The 15,418-nt window shown below is 42.3% G+C and overlaps 1 protein-coding gene and 1 long non-coding RNA gene across 2 annotated transcripts in view; one reads left to right on the top strand and one right to left on the bottom strand.

Moving 5' to 3' along the window:
* Positions 1-15,418, top strand: part of LOC123508208 (regulator of G-protein signaling 7-binding protein-like) — a 252,409-nt gene that overhangs the window by 4,312 nt on the left and 232,679 nt on the right. The window lies entirely within an intron of this gene.
* The window catches only part of LOC123508209, a 127,724-nt gene continuing 120,489 nt past the window's right edge, over positions 8,184-15,418 (bottom strand). The window contains exon 3 of the long non-coding RNA XR_006675881.1: positions 8,184-8,338. This is a non-coding gene — a long non-coding RNA (uncharacterized LOC123508209). The remainder of the gene's footprint in view (positions 8,339-15,418) is intronic.

Raw genomic sequence — 15,418 nt, 5'->3', positions numbered from 1 at the left:
ACCTCGTGTGATTCAGTTGTGTCTTCCTCATAAACTCGATGTTTTCCCTTTAGATACAAAGATTCTGAATACAACGCTTTGAACGCCTGACATAGACTATCGATGTGCTATACAATGGCGTACAAACATATAAACAACCCTGGCTTTTTCAATACGAAATGCTTTCTGTTGTTGTGCACCAGCGACGGACTCAGCATTAAGTGATAAAAGGAAAAAGAAACTTTAAAAAGCGAGTATTCCATTGCGTGAGTGAAGCACATGTGACTTTACTCTTCCCTGAGAGTATGAGAAGGAAAAGAACTGGAGAGAGAGAGAGAGAGAGAGAGAGAGAGAGAGAGAGAGAGAGAGAGAGAGAGAGAGAGAGAGAGAGAGAGAGAGAGAGAGAGAGAGAGAGAGAGAGAGAGAGAGAGAGAGAGAGAGAGAGAGAGAGAGAGAGAGAGAGAGAGCACTGAAGTGAACGAAGAATAGGGACACTAGGAGATGAAATACAATGAAATACAATGTAACACAAGGCAATGCCAACCTCTGCACCGCGCCATAATGCCCAGCTGAGCAACTCACGCGGAAAAGATCCTTCTGCCACATGAATCTCGAGGCGACAGTTCACCTTTATATGGAAGGACTCATAACTCCCTCTCCTGACAACCTGATCTGGAAATTACAATAACGCGACTCTTAACACCCATGAATTATTTATCTGTATGTATAATATCGCTCGTCTTTTTTTCCGGTGTGCAAGCCGGAAAGCTGTTTTCATAATTACACATTTTCATTAATTGCAGCCATTGGTACGAAAATACGTTTCCTAATAACCTCCAGCTTGGTAAGGAATAAATATAATAGTTCTTTTTTCCTTGTGGTGCGCAGTGAAGCGAAGGGAATGGAGGAAGAGATGGGATGCCAGTGGAAAATGCACAGGAGAGGCAGTGTGGAGAAGCGAAAAATAGGTGAATTGAACGCGGAATACGGAAAGGAAGAAAATATGGAGAGGTGGTGGAGAATTCATGCTGGGAAAGATAGTGGAAAGGGGAGAAATGGGTGAAATGAAAGCATAACAGAGGAAAGGAGGGAAAATAAAATGTTGTGGTGTTCGTGAAGGACAGGAAAAGAAGGTGCCGGGTGAGGAGGAGAGGAGAGAAGATGAAAAAGTTGTAGGAGTAATGTTGGTGAAGACCGCAAGAAGTAAATTGAAAGAAGAGTGAGGTAAAAAAAGAAGTGAGGCGATGGAAGAACAACAAAGGTGAGATAGCCTAGAATCCATTCCAAAAATAATGAAAATGTCTTCTTTCTTCCGTTCCTTGTTTCTGTTTATCTTCCTGTCAATCTTAATATCTATGAATGTCCATTTATCATATTGTCTGAGAAACGTGCACAAAATTTTCCTGGAAGTGATGTGAAGTGAATTCGGTGAGTGTTATTAGTAATTTCGTCTTCGCCTCATTGAAGAAATCATGTGTGTGTTTTACATTGGGTGAATCATGTGTGGTGCCAAAGGAGATAATGGCAACAATTACACTTCATTCCTCCTGTGTTAAATATAAAGAATACAGGAACACCTGCTATGCTAAAGTCTGAAACTATATGGAAATATTATGACGCGATACAACGTGTTTGGATACTTTCCTTAATTGTTATGTGAAAAAAGTAGTTTAATTAACCTCAACGCTGCTCCAGCCGATAGGATAGCGTGGATCATTAGAAAAGTTTTAGGCTGTTGGTGATGATTATACCTACTTGAATATTTCACTCTGTGGGCTGGTGAATTTTGCATCACTCATCTTGCATCAAGAGAAACTTAATAATTAGCAATTTAATCTCTTTTTTTATTACCTTTCTTTTAGATCCCTTGGCCAGTTTGCTGTAAATGTAAAAACTTGCATGATAAGAGAAATTTAGTAACTGTAAATATCTTTAGATCAAGGCGGGGATTCATTCTGAGTGATGAGCAAGCTTACAAACAGTCATTGTAGCATCAACCTTAGACACTAAGCGCATGGAGGCCACTGATGAAGACCGAGTCACTGATCTCGAGACTGCTTACGATGGCACGATGACAGTGACTAAGGAAACAAACAGACGCTACTCAACAGATGACTCTCAGTATCCTGTAGACACGTCGGCAATGGTAAGAGTTCCACGCTCGTCATAAGTTTAATCTAATTATCTATATCATGATCAATTCACCACGCATGTTGTTGTGAGTATAACTTAGATATATTTTCTTACAACACGTACATATGAACGTCTTACAGAGATATATCATACAAATAAACAATAATGAATGGTTGAATCTCTGAAATTTAAAGATTCGATCCCGAGGAGAGAGGAACTCCACAAATATGATTCAATATGGAACCACAGATGGGTCTTTCATCTCGTGCAGCTTCGATTTTTAACAAAACCTGCAAAACTACTACTACTACTACTACTACTACTACTACTACTACTACTACTACTACTACTACTATTACTGCTACTTCTACTACTACTGCTGCTACTACTACTACTACCACTACTTATTCTTCTACTACCACTGCTGTTACCATCACCACCACCACATACGTAACTCATCTAGAGCAAAGAGATGCTACGTTTACAGGTGTGACGTTGTACAAGAGGAAGGCAAGCACTTCGCTAGAATCGAGGACACAGGTTTCCTTTAGAGAAAGAACGCCTATGATCTTCCAATTTGTAGTATCGTTTTCTTGATCTTTTGGTGGGATGAATAGCTGGTGATTGGCGCACCGGTAGAAGGAGCGGGAGAGAGCACCAGGAAAAGAGGGGAAAATGTGAGGGGAAAGAAGGTGGATAGGAAATAAAACGATTGGCTAAGAGAGAGAGAGAGAGAGAGAGAGAGAGAGAGAGAGAGAGAGAGAGAGAGAGAGAGAGAGAGAGAGAGAGAGAGAGAGAGAGAGAGAGAGAGAGAGAGAAAGTATACCAGGAATGACATTCTTTTTTTTAATATATGTACATAAAGATTCTTATTTTCATCGTGTCCTAGCTCTTTCTCCTCCTCCTCCTCTTTCTCTTCTTCCTTTCTCCACCTCCTCTTCCCCCTCCCTTCCTCTTTCTACTGCCCCTGTTCCTGTTGCTTTTCTCTATGTGACCTCTTCTTCCTCTTTCTTTGACCCCCTCCTTCCTATCTCTCCCAACGTCCTCCAACAGTCTCGTCTTTTTCCTCCACTCTTCCTACAATCTTCCTCTTCCCCCTCCTCTTCCTCCTCAAGGCTTGTCCACTTTCCAACTTTCTTTCGAGTTGACTTATATTTCAAGGTTGAGTAAAAGTGAGAACCCCGCCATCTATTTTTATCTCAGAACAGACAAAATTTTTATCGCTGTTGTAGCATGAAACTTTCCGTCGCCTTTCTTCTTCATCACACACACCCACCCACCCACCCACCCACACACACACACACACACACACACACACACACATTCTAGCTTTCCTTGGGCTGAGGTTCAAAGTTATTAAGTCCGGAAGTCAGTCCGTTTAGAGCTGTCCTGTTCGTCCCAAACTTGGGTTACTGTCTCGACCTCGTCTTCCGGTACCTTGCCTGCGGGATGGCTTTTCCCCTCGCTCGCTGCAGCCCACCACGCCTCCCCTTCCTCTCTTTGTTTGTCTACTATCCCTCCCCTTCTCCCCTTCCCTCTCCTGGTCCTCCTGCCCTCTCTAGCTTCCCATTCCCCTTCCTCCTCCTCCTCTCCTCCTGTCCAGTCCCTCACCTGCTCCTCCTTCGCTTTCCCTCTCCTGGCCCTTCCCTTCTCGTGCCAATGCTTCCCCTTCCCATCTCCTCCTTCCCATCTCACCTTCCGCCCGTCCTGCATGTAACTTTTAGCAAATATATCTTTTTTCTTCTTTCATTTTATAGTATGAAACGTCTATCTATCAGAGTTTGCATTGGTATTACTATTGGTAGACGTGGCGTGGCTTCCAGGTATTGATCGACTGATAGGGAAACTACCGGTATTGTTGAACAGTTTTATTTCTCGACTACCAGCGATTTTTGCTCTTACAGTTAAAACTATTCAAACATGGTTTTCATTTTTCATCATCCCATATTGTTCCTATTTTTATCAATACAATTATCGCTAATTCTACTACTACTACTACTACTACTACTACTACTACTACTACTACCATCACCATTACTACTACTACTTTTACTGTTACCACTTTTACCACCATCACCTCCTCCATCATTATTATCTTCATTTTCTCACTTGATTGCTCCCCGGAGTACTAAAGCTAAAAGCCTATTGACAAAGCTTAATATGTTACGTAAGGCCTTATTAAGAGATGAACCTCTAGTGTGCTTCATTTCCCATCAGCTTTTGTCCAATATTCTCTTTCACTCACACCATCCACTGGCTTCCTTAAGATTTCCTGCTGAGGCTCTCTGGTTTAGGCGCCTGAAGTGGACAGAGCGGTGGTGATAAGGAACCTGTAACTAATCAGACAGCCGTACAAATGCATTTCCTTAATTATTTATTTCCTATTCTTGGGCATAAATGTTCTCAATAAATAAACTGTGATGGTGAAGGTGAAGGGAAAAATGAGATCGAGCAGAAGGAATTGACTCTCTAACGTTTCATCTCTTCCCTTCCTCTCTGTGTTTCTTCTCACAACAATGTTACTCGCGCTTTCCTTCTTTCTACAATATTCATACAACTTTACCTATTTCAGTTTCTTCGAGCCATAAATTGCCCTTCCCTTTGTACACTGTCAAATTTCTATCTTAGGTTACGTCATATGAAAAAGATTATGTTTAAGATTGTTTTCACGAGGTGATGTGATAAACGACGGTGAAAGTAAGGGAGAGGTGAGGTCAAGCAGAATCACCCCACGGTACGCCAGGTTTGTGTCTCAGGTTTACAGTGTTGGTAATTGAATCTTGTGCTCTCTAAGGCACTTGAGAAAAGCCCTGTGAGGAAACACAATATGTTGGGGAGGGAGGGAGCGGATGTGTGTGTGTCGGTGGTTAGAGAGAGAGAGAGAGAGAGAGAGAGAGAGAGAGAGAGAGAGAGAGAGAGAGAGAGAGAGAGAGAGAGAGAGAGAGAGAGAGAGAGAGAGAGAGAGAGAGAGAGAGAGAGAGAGAGAGAGAGAGAGAGAGAGAGAGAGAGAGAGAGAGAGAGAGAGAGAGAGAGAGAGAGAGAGAGAGAGAGAGAGAGAGAGAGAGAGAGAGAGAGAGAGAGAGAGAGAGAGAGAGAGAGAGAGAGAGAGAGAGGTACGGGACGGAGTTAAGGAGGGTGAAAAGAGAAGGATTAAGAAGTAATTCATCCCTCACTACTTTTAGTTTTCATTGAGCTCAGGGAAAAGATGAATTTATGAAAGGAAAGGGAGCATTAATTGTCCAGAATGGAAGGTCATTTCCTTAATGCGTTCTTTCTTAAAGCTATCAATGTGTGTGTGTGTGTGTGTGTGTGTGTGTGTGTGTGTGTGTGTGTGTGTGTGTGTGTGTGTGTGTGTGTGTGTGTGTGTGTGTTGAATTATTAATTTGTATACGAGGCACGAATACTGGAAAAAGATGAAAAGATAAAAACAAGCATTCCCTCCGCCTGTCCAGTGGAAACAAAAATAATATGAAAAAGGAAAAAAAGAAAGTAACAATCATGACAAAAGCAACGGTTAATTTATACCATGATGGGGCCTGAATAGAAAGAATGCATGAGAGAAAGACTGTGACAATGAACAAAACACAAAACACGTATTTAGAACAATAGCTAAATATAATTGCGGTGGTGGTGGAGGTGGTGGTGGCGGTGGTAGTGGTGGTGACACTCTTGAATTAATACCATTCCAGCAACACCACTACCATCATAATAAATAACAACTTACTACTATTATCATCCACACCACCACCATTACCACTACACTGATGCATATTATTCTCGTTTGATGCAGAGCGGTAGTTTTCCTGGCGGATCAAACACTCATTGAGCCTCATTGGTGGTGCCTGATTGTGTTCCTCGCAGGCATGAAGGGACACTCTGCACTGATTGCCCCGCCTTGGCCTGCTTCCCCCTGGAGATTACAACCCACTCACCATAACCCCAAATTAAACCCTACACCAACTTGCCTGGCTTTCCGTGTTGTGCAGTGCCAGGAGCAGTGTATGTTATGGCCGTCCTGTGTGTGTGTGTGTGTGTGTGTGTGTGTGTGACTTTTACAACCCTTACCTAATGAACCAACCTTTAATTAAAGCCAATTAAATAGCCTAGGCAGATTCCAAAACACGTCAGGTAGAGAGAATTACTTTTTCAACTCGTGCATTAATCTGTATTATGATTTTTTTTCCCAGGTTTTATTCAGATTATTATTTTTTTTCATAACATGTAAAACTGATAATAGCTGTTTAGGCTACAAACTCATTACATTTCTCCAAAACTATAAGTATTTATTAACAGCAAATGTACTGACGCTGTTATCACTCACTCCCCTCCAATCGCATTAACTGTTATTGCTAATATTTCTATAGGGACGTTCCCACTGACATTTACCTTGTTAATATAATAGTTTCATTGATAAACAAACTCCCCTCCTTTAAATCGCAATGATAACTTACACATCACTAGTTGCGATATGTAATATTTCACCATTTATGACTGCATCGATCATAATTCAACTGAAACATATCTGCTTATCCAATGTTCATTAGACTTAATATCCCACAAAACCACACACACACACACACACACACACACACACACACACACACACACACACACACACACCCTACCAAACAGATGCACTAACAATATTATCTTTATCATGCTACGCTAGTAAAAGCATATTCATGTATTCCAGCTCGTCCTACCACAGACTTCAATAATGTAATCTGTTATCATCTGACCTGCCACGACCTTCCCTTGCCTTTGTCCTCATGACCACTCTGCTTCTTCACAACCCAGCCCACCCGCCGCGTCCCTGCTTTGAACCGTCTCCTTTGATGGCTCGCAGTTTCTCTTATTTTCAAAGTTTCCTCTCCCTTCTCTGGCACAGTCGGCTCCAACATTTTCCTTATGAACTTTTCCTCCTCTTCTGTATCTATCCAGGATTTTCATCACTTACTGATCTTCTCGTCCACAGCATTTCTCGGAACTCTGACATTGTTCCCTTTATGTTTTCCACGACAGCTTTATTGCTCGTTCTTTCAGATTTTGTTCGTTTCTCATTTTTTTTTTACTTTTTGTTATTTGTTATTTCGCAATCATAACCACTGTATGCTGACTCCTTCTTGGAATATGTTTATATAACCAAAATCATTATCTATTTGTTGTAGTTTATGTAATGTTCATTTTTTATCTCTTTTTGTAATCACCACTCATGTTCATCCAGCACTTATAATTTCATAGGACGCTATCCATCACGTTATGAATTTATCCCTTGCTTCTCCCATTTCCGTGTCCTTACTGTCATCTGCCTCGCTAGTGCAACAAATGCGACATTTTTCTTCCAGTTTCAACCGAGGTAAGCTTCTTATGGATTTTCTCTTCCACTCTCCGCACATAATGACACCATTCATCAAGTGCTTCCCATACAGACATAATACCTTCAGCTCTTCATCATCCATTTTTCAAGTGAGCATTTTTTTTTCTTCACAAGGAATAAAACGAACTTGTTAGGCCACAGAGGTCACTGTACAATTAGTGTGAAAGGATTTTATTGCACGTGTCTTAGATTAGTTTATCGACATCACTGTCAATATAAGCTAGAAACATCAAACCCTTGCTTTCGTTAGTACTCACAATTCATTCAGTTGCACATACACAAAGAATTTCCAGTCAGAATATATTCCGTCTCTCTCTCTCTCTCTCTCTCTCTCTCTCTCTCTCTCTCTCTCTCTCTCTCTCTCTCTGTGTGTGTGTGTGTGTGTGTGTGTGTGTGTGTGTGTGTGTGTGTGTGTGTGTGTGTGTGTGTGTGTGTGTGTGTGTATATATATATATATATATATATATATATATATATATATATATATATATATATATATATATATATATATATATATATATATATATATATATATATATATGAATATCGAATATATTTGAATTGCAGGAAAATAACTTTAATTTGGAAGATATATGTATATGACAAGTGGATCTTCACCAAGACCTCAGAATCACAAGTGGTCTGGTTATTGACGTCTCCAGTAGGAGAAATCTAATTAACTAATACAGACCCTTACACGTCCACCCACCCATCCACAAACTCATCCCTCCACCCCTCCAACCTTTTCCCCCCACACACGTAAACACACACACGTACCTCAAAAGGTTCCAGGCATCACTCAGCCCAAGCTCTTAATCATACTCGTTGATGGATCCTCACGAACAAACTCTGTAAGAAAAAATATTTGAGAAAATGAAATGTTAATGAAATATGATTTCAAGGCAATAATCCAACAGGGGGACGACACATCACGTCTTCGTCTATCACATATACAATATAAGACAAACAAGTGGATAAATAGACAAAGACACACAAAAACATCTAAACACAAGAGGGAAGTGAAAATAGATGAAAGTATACACAAAAACTGGAAGACCTGCAGTCACATATATAACAGATATGACATTGTAGAAAAGTTTAATAGTAAAACAAAATTTAATAATTAACACACACACACACACACACACACACACACACACACACACACACACACACACACACACACACACACACACACACACACACACACACACACACACACACACACACACACACACACACACACACACACACACACACACACACACATAATAATAATAATAATAATTACATATAATTCATATTTCCCATACAAATAAGGACTGTTCCTAAACAGCGTTTCTCAACTCTCACGGCCACATACACATCTGTCACATCTCACATGCACTGCCTTGGTGCCAGCATAACACTACCACGTCACACATGACAGTCAGCCACGCTGTATATGTTTGGGGGTGGGCTATGGTACCGGAATTTAGGTGGAGTTATTTATTATAATTTAAACTAACCTATCTTAATCTACATAAACAATAAAACGTGGGAACATTATTGGTAAAGAAAAGAGTAACACGGATGGTTAACCTTTATACGATCCACCTCACCACCACCACCACTACCCGGGGAGCAGCGGCGCCAGACACTCATGCCTTCTTGCTCTTTCTATCTCATGGTCGCAATTTGGTGACCTGCTTCAGCTTAAGGTGGGTAATGGAGGCTGTAGTATTACTATTAGTATTGCAGCTGTCCTCTCCGTCCTCCTCGTCCCATTACGTAAGCAGTTTTGCAACATCCAATACACATTTATTTCACGGAGGGAGCATCGCAAACATACTCCCCTTCGCTTCATGGAAACAGCACTGTATCTTTTTTTTTCTTTCCCTCTCTTCATGGAAGCATCGCTGCCAAGGTCTCTTCTACATCCCGGAAGCAGCGTTGCAACACTCCACCCCTTCATCCCGAGGGAGTAAAGTAACTAACACATTCTTTCCTCACATCGTGTAGGCAGTGTTACAACATCCCACTCGACTCATATGATGGCCACCAATTTGACCATTTCCTCTAACCTCTTTGTGTGTACAACAGTGCTGATTACTTCCCGCTCTTTTGATTCATGAAAGCAGTGTTGCCATAGTGACGACTGGTAGCCTCACCCAGGGAATCACGTCAATCTTCTAAACTGCAGCGAGACGTAGTAACCTTTCCACGAGCACCTTGCTGCAGCCATCATTAGACGGCCCCATCCCTCACAGAAAACGGACGTGCATCTCAGCTTCGGAAAGAGACTGACGGACGACAAGCTATCAGGGGACAAGGGAAGAGGAGGGAGGAAAAAACAGAGGTAGGCAAGAGACAAAGGAGGGAGGCAGACTGGGATGGAGGGAGCAAGGAATAGGGGTGAAGGGCGAGCAGGACATGTGGGAATTGTCTGAAGGGACTGACGAGGTGATAACAGGGAAGTGAAACCTTAATTGGTAAAGTCTATTAGTGCAATTAAGCAAGTGAGTGTGAGTCAGATTGAGAGAGAGAGAGAGAGAGAGAGAGAGAGAGAGAGAGAGAGAGAGAGAGAGAGAGAGAGAGAGAGAGAGAGAGAGAGAGAGAGAGACAATGCCCTCCTCTCAGACCAACAGTTTGGGTTCAGACCTGGAAGGTCAACCTCCGACCTAATGATGCTTCTCACCAGGCATTGGCAGGACGCCCTCGACGACGGCAAGGACACTATAGTGGTTGCTTTGGACATAGCAGGAGCTTTTGATAAAGTATGGCACAACGGATTACTAGAAAAGCTTCGTGCTAAAGGCATCCAGGGTGGCTTGCTACGACTCTTGGGAAATTACCTGCAGGACAGAAGCCTCAAGGTGGTTGTCAACGGGCAAACATCTGAGTCCCTGCCTGTGGAGGCATCAGTGCCACAGGGTTCAATTCTTGGCCCACTCCTGTGGAATATCTACGTGGATGATCTTCTCCAGCTACTGCCAGGAGTCATGGCCTATGCTGATGACTGCACCCTCTCCTATACCTATCCACGCCAGGACAGTGGGCGGGCTGCTGAGGCCATCAATCAGCAGCTACGAGTGATAAAGGAGTGGGGTGCTCGCTGGCAAGTGACATTCGCGCCGGAGAAGACACAAGCAATGGTTGTCTCTCGGTCCCCAGCCGCCATGGCAGCAATGGCAGGAAAGTTGTCTTTGGCGCTGCTGCTCTCCCACTCCAAGATGACGTCAAGATACTTGGAGTGGAGGTGGATCGAGGGCTGAGGTTTGACAGGCATGTCAAAACCATTGCCAAGAAAGCCTCTCACAGGATCTCCGCTCTCAGAAGGATCGCCAGTTTCCTCGACAGGAAGGGGAGACTGCTGCTGTACAAGGCACAGGTGCGGCCCCACCTTGAATACGCAGCTCTCTCCTGGATGTCCTGTGCCGCCACACACAGAAGGAGACTGGACAGCATCCAACGCCGCGCCATACGGCTAGTAGATGCTGCACTACCACCTCACCCAGAGCCTGAGCGTCCCCTTGATTCACTGGAACACCGCAGAGACGTGGCGGCGATCGTAGTGTTCCATAAGGCACAGGTGCAAAGAGTGCCACATCTGGCAGGGCTGCGTCATCCTCTAAGAGTCACCGCACGGAGCACGAGAACGGTGCTCAATGGTGGTGACGCCGTAGAGGTGCCGCGATCCCACGGGTGTCAGCATCAACGCACCTTCGCAGGACGCGTCTCCAGGATGTGGAACTTGTTCACGGCCGCGGTGCCTCACGTCCAGGAGATGAACACACACAGTGTCAAACTGATGGCACATAAGTGGAGACAGACACTGCCAACTCCTCTGACACTCTTTGTGACGTGACACTCAGTGTAGTGCAGTGCGTGAATAGTGCTAGTGAAGTGAAACGAATAGTGCTCCATTTACATGCTGACCATCTTGTATATTATCTATTTTTAAGTCCTGTAAATATTGTAGAGAAATAGATTGTAGTACCCTTAGAATAGGTAGCACACGACAGTGCGCCTTTGGGTACATGTTCCTTTGTATTAAGTTTTGTTTAAATAAAAAAAAATAAAAAAAAAAGAGAGAGAGAGAGAGAGAGAGAGAGAGAGAGAGAGAGAGAGAGAGATTAGTTCGATACAGAATCCCTTTGAACGTCGATGCCTTAGTCTTATCAACAAACAAGGTACCATATTAATGAAAGATCTTTCGCACACATTATGCACAATTCATAACAAGTTACAATAAAGGACTATATTATTATTTGACAAAAGTATTGAACTGTAACAATATGGGTCTGCATTGAAGGTGCACATTTTTAGGTAAATGTCAACTACAACTGAGAAATGAATTAGCCCCTCTTAATATGAAGCAACTCAAAATGCAATGAATATAATGAATGAGAGAGAGGTTGAACCAAAAACACAAACATTTCCCGAGTAGAGGAAACAAAAAGTGAACACGTATTGTGTGCATTTCACAATTACTTGTTTGGCTCTGCCTGACTATTACCAACACCAACAAACTTTTATCCAACAGGTCACTGCTATTTTTTATTGAACAATCACCTGCCTGTTCCTCGCCAATGACACAGACACAGCAGTACCGTTACCGCCACGGGGCAGGACTCAAAGCTCGACGTGGTGTGCAAGTCATTCCAAGTAATGTTGTATAAGAAATAGAGGAACACCACTGCAACACAGGCTCTAAATCACTACATAGGGTAACACCTACGTATAAAACTTTACACTGTACATATTACTTGTCCCGGAGAAAAAAGTGTAGCCCATTGTGTTGAAGTATTTAAGGTCAGATGACATCCTGGAACAGTGAACTCTGCATTCTACACGTTAGTCATGCACTTTCAGGCAATAGGTGCAATATTACTCATACTAAAACAATATTAATACCCCTCGCCCAATGCAATACGGTGGTTACCGATATTCATCTTTCGTTTCAAACACTGTTATTGGAAACAACAAGCGTGCGGATCTGAATACAATTGCAGCCTGCTGGTGTGAATATAAATGTATATGCGATGTGTATCAAATATAGAGTAAAGCAGCCTATGCTAAAGCGGTATTCATTTCAAAATATGAAACTTTAAGGATATTACATTTCATAAGTATACAACTAATTTACCCTACATAAAACGCTGTTCCTCCACTGAGAGGAAAGATAAAGCACTTTTGTACGCTGGCCTCAGAAAACACCACGGCCAGGAAGTCTCGGGAATCACAACAGCGAAAAAATTTAATACGGAGAAAATGCACGGCTAGGTTTTAAGATAATGGCTGCAAGGGAGATGGAAATGGAGGAGGAAAAGTGAGAGTCTACATGTTCGGGTGAGGGAAGGGAAAGAAAAGATGGATGAAAAAGGAAAGAGGGAGGAAGAAAGAAAGGAGGCAACAGGTATGAGTAATTAGAAAGCTGAAATAATATGAGTAATACGAGTACAGGGACGTTCATTTAATTAATATCATTGCGTTTAGTCTCATTAAATTATATCCTAAAGCTCGATAAGTCTCCTGCGCTGACCAGTAAAAATACGTAACAAATGGGAACAATTAGTGAAAGTTCTTAGAATTTTCTCAAATCTTTAAAATCGAGAAGCTTCCTGTTCTCGTTTAAGAAGTAAGAGGAAAAATAAGAAAGAATAATTAAGAAAAAAAACGTAGAATTTTCAAGAAAAGTCATTGATCCCCTTGAGAGAGAGAGAGAGAGAGAGAGAGAGAGAGAGAGAGAGAGAGAGAGAGGTTGGGGGGTAGAGGAGGAGAGAGAGTCGATATATCATCTCGTAGCTAGGGTTGGGTCGCAATCTCTCGCTCTCGCTCTCTCTCTCTCTCTCTCTATCGAGCTGTTGCTTTTGCTTGCCTTCCATTTTTCGCGTCTTTTCTTCCAAGCTATCCGTCTTCCCATGCTTCCTTCCTTTTCTCCTCTTCCTGGTATCAAAACAATACTGCCTTCCGTAATTAAGCAAATCAAAGGTAATTAAGTATGCTAATGCCTAAAACAAGGGAGGGGAGAAGAGACCTAATCAATCGTTCGAAAGGCTGTAACTCACCTTCATCTGTTCTGCTCCAGTCTAGGTATCATGTTTATCACTGTTGTCTCCATCATTAACATTCTCATCACCATTGTCATTGTTCATCATCGTCTTCACTAACAAAAGAAATGCATGAGATTGTATTGTAGTAGTAGTAGTAGTAGTAGTAGTAGTAGTAGTAGTAGTAGTAGTAGTAGTAGTAGTAGTAGCAGTAGCAGTAGCAGTAGTAGTAGTAGTGGTGGTGGTGGTGGTGGTGGTGGTAGTGGTAGTGATAGTAGTAGTAGTAGTAGTAGTAGTAGTAGTAGTAGTAGTAGTAGTAGTAGTAGTAGTAGTGGTTGTAGTATTAGTAATAGTAGTAGTAATCGCAACGTAAGCAGCATCAGTAGGAGCTGTTTTATTCTTATACAATTACAAATAGCAGAGAGAGAGAGAGAGAGAGAGAGAGAGAGAGAGAGAGAGAGAGAGAGAGAGAGAGATGCACTGAAGTTTCAATTAGCGCGAGAAACCGAGAAGGCCAAATCATCCCTTCCACTCTGTGCAGGCCGGGACCCGTGGTGGACAGTGCCGTGCGTCAGTTCATCCACCTGCTGCTTACATCTCGCTCGTAGTGCAGAGGCAACCGAGATAAGGACAATTTTGGCGTTAATGGTCCGATCACTGCTAATAATGGGGGTCTCAACGCTTCCATCCCTTAAACCTGACTAATTATTCACTAAAGGAAAATACTGCAGGTTAAGTCAAGGAAAAAGAGTTTGAGTCTCATGAAACAGTCTTAAAGAAATTTGTCAGATATCAAATTGTATTGTTTCTCATTAAAAAGATTAGAAAAATGACTGAACACAACATGGAATGAAATGATGTAAAATTGTCTGAGTTTAATTTGCGAAGTAATTCCCGACCATTACAGTCTTCATTAGTGATATCCATATCTCAAAGCGACCTCGTATTGCAATTAGGTACATAATCATACGCATAATTAAAATACGTAATATATCCATTGTCACTATCCACACGACCACACGTCACTCAACTCATCGGAGCTACACCGTCACTTTAAATGTAACAACAGCACTCTTCACCACACCACACCACTATAAGCACACGTCACTCATCACAGCCAAACCCACACCGTCACTCTGAACGTAACAGCACTCTTCACCATACCGTCACCACTATAAGCACACGTCACTCAACACACCAAAACCACATCGTCACTTTGAACGTAACAACACTCTTCACCATACCGTCACCACTACTACCACAAGTCACTCAACACAGCCAAACCACAGCATCACTCTGAACGTAAAAGCACCACTCTTCAACATACCGTCACCACTATTACCACACGTCACTGATCACACCAAAACCACACTGTCAATTTGAACGTAACAGCATTACTATTCACACCATTACCACTATATCACTCTACCACATCACCAACACGGCATCATACCCTACCACCACCAATAGAGAAACCACCAGTGCACCACACCACTACTCCAATACCAGATCACCTAATACGTACACCATCACTAACACTACTAATAAGCCAGAATACCACTACACCAATACCAGACCATCCTAAACCATACCACACACAAACACTACCACCACCACCACCACCACCACCATCACTCTCAGCACTCCAAGGCCCGTATTTTCAAACACTTCTCTGGTTCACTTCCTCTCTTTCAAAGGTTTTATTTAAATTCACACGAGTTTTTTATAGTGTTTTCACGGTTCTAGAGGCAGAATGACAAAAATTCAACACTATAAACAGGAAAAAACACTCTTGAAATTCCCGCTAGTCATCTCTGTGGCTTAGGAAAATAGTCGTGGTGAGAAAGGAAAGCGTTCCTCAATACGGACCTCTATCTCACTTTTAATGCCACAGTAA

Source organism: Portunus trituberculatus, chromosome 24 (assembly GCF_017591435.1).
Source record: "Portunus trituberculatus isolate SZX2019 chromosome 24, ASM1759143v1, whole genome shotgun sequence".
NCBI lineage: Eukaryota > Metazoa > Arthropoda > Malacostraca > Decapoda > Portunidae > Portunus > Portunus trituberculatus.
This window is presented reverse-complemented; position numbering and strand designations above follow the sequence as displayed.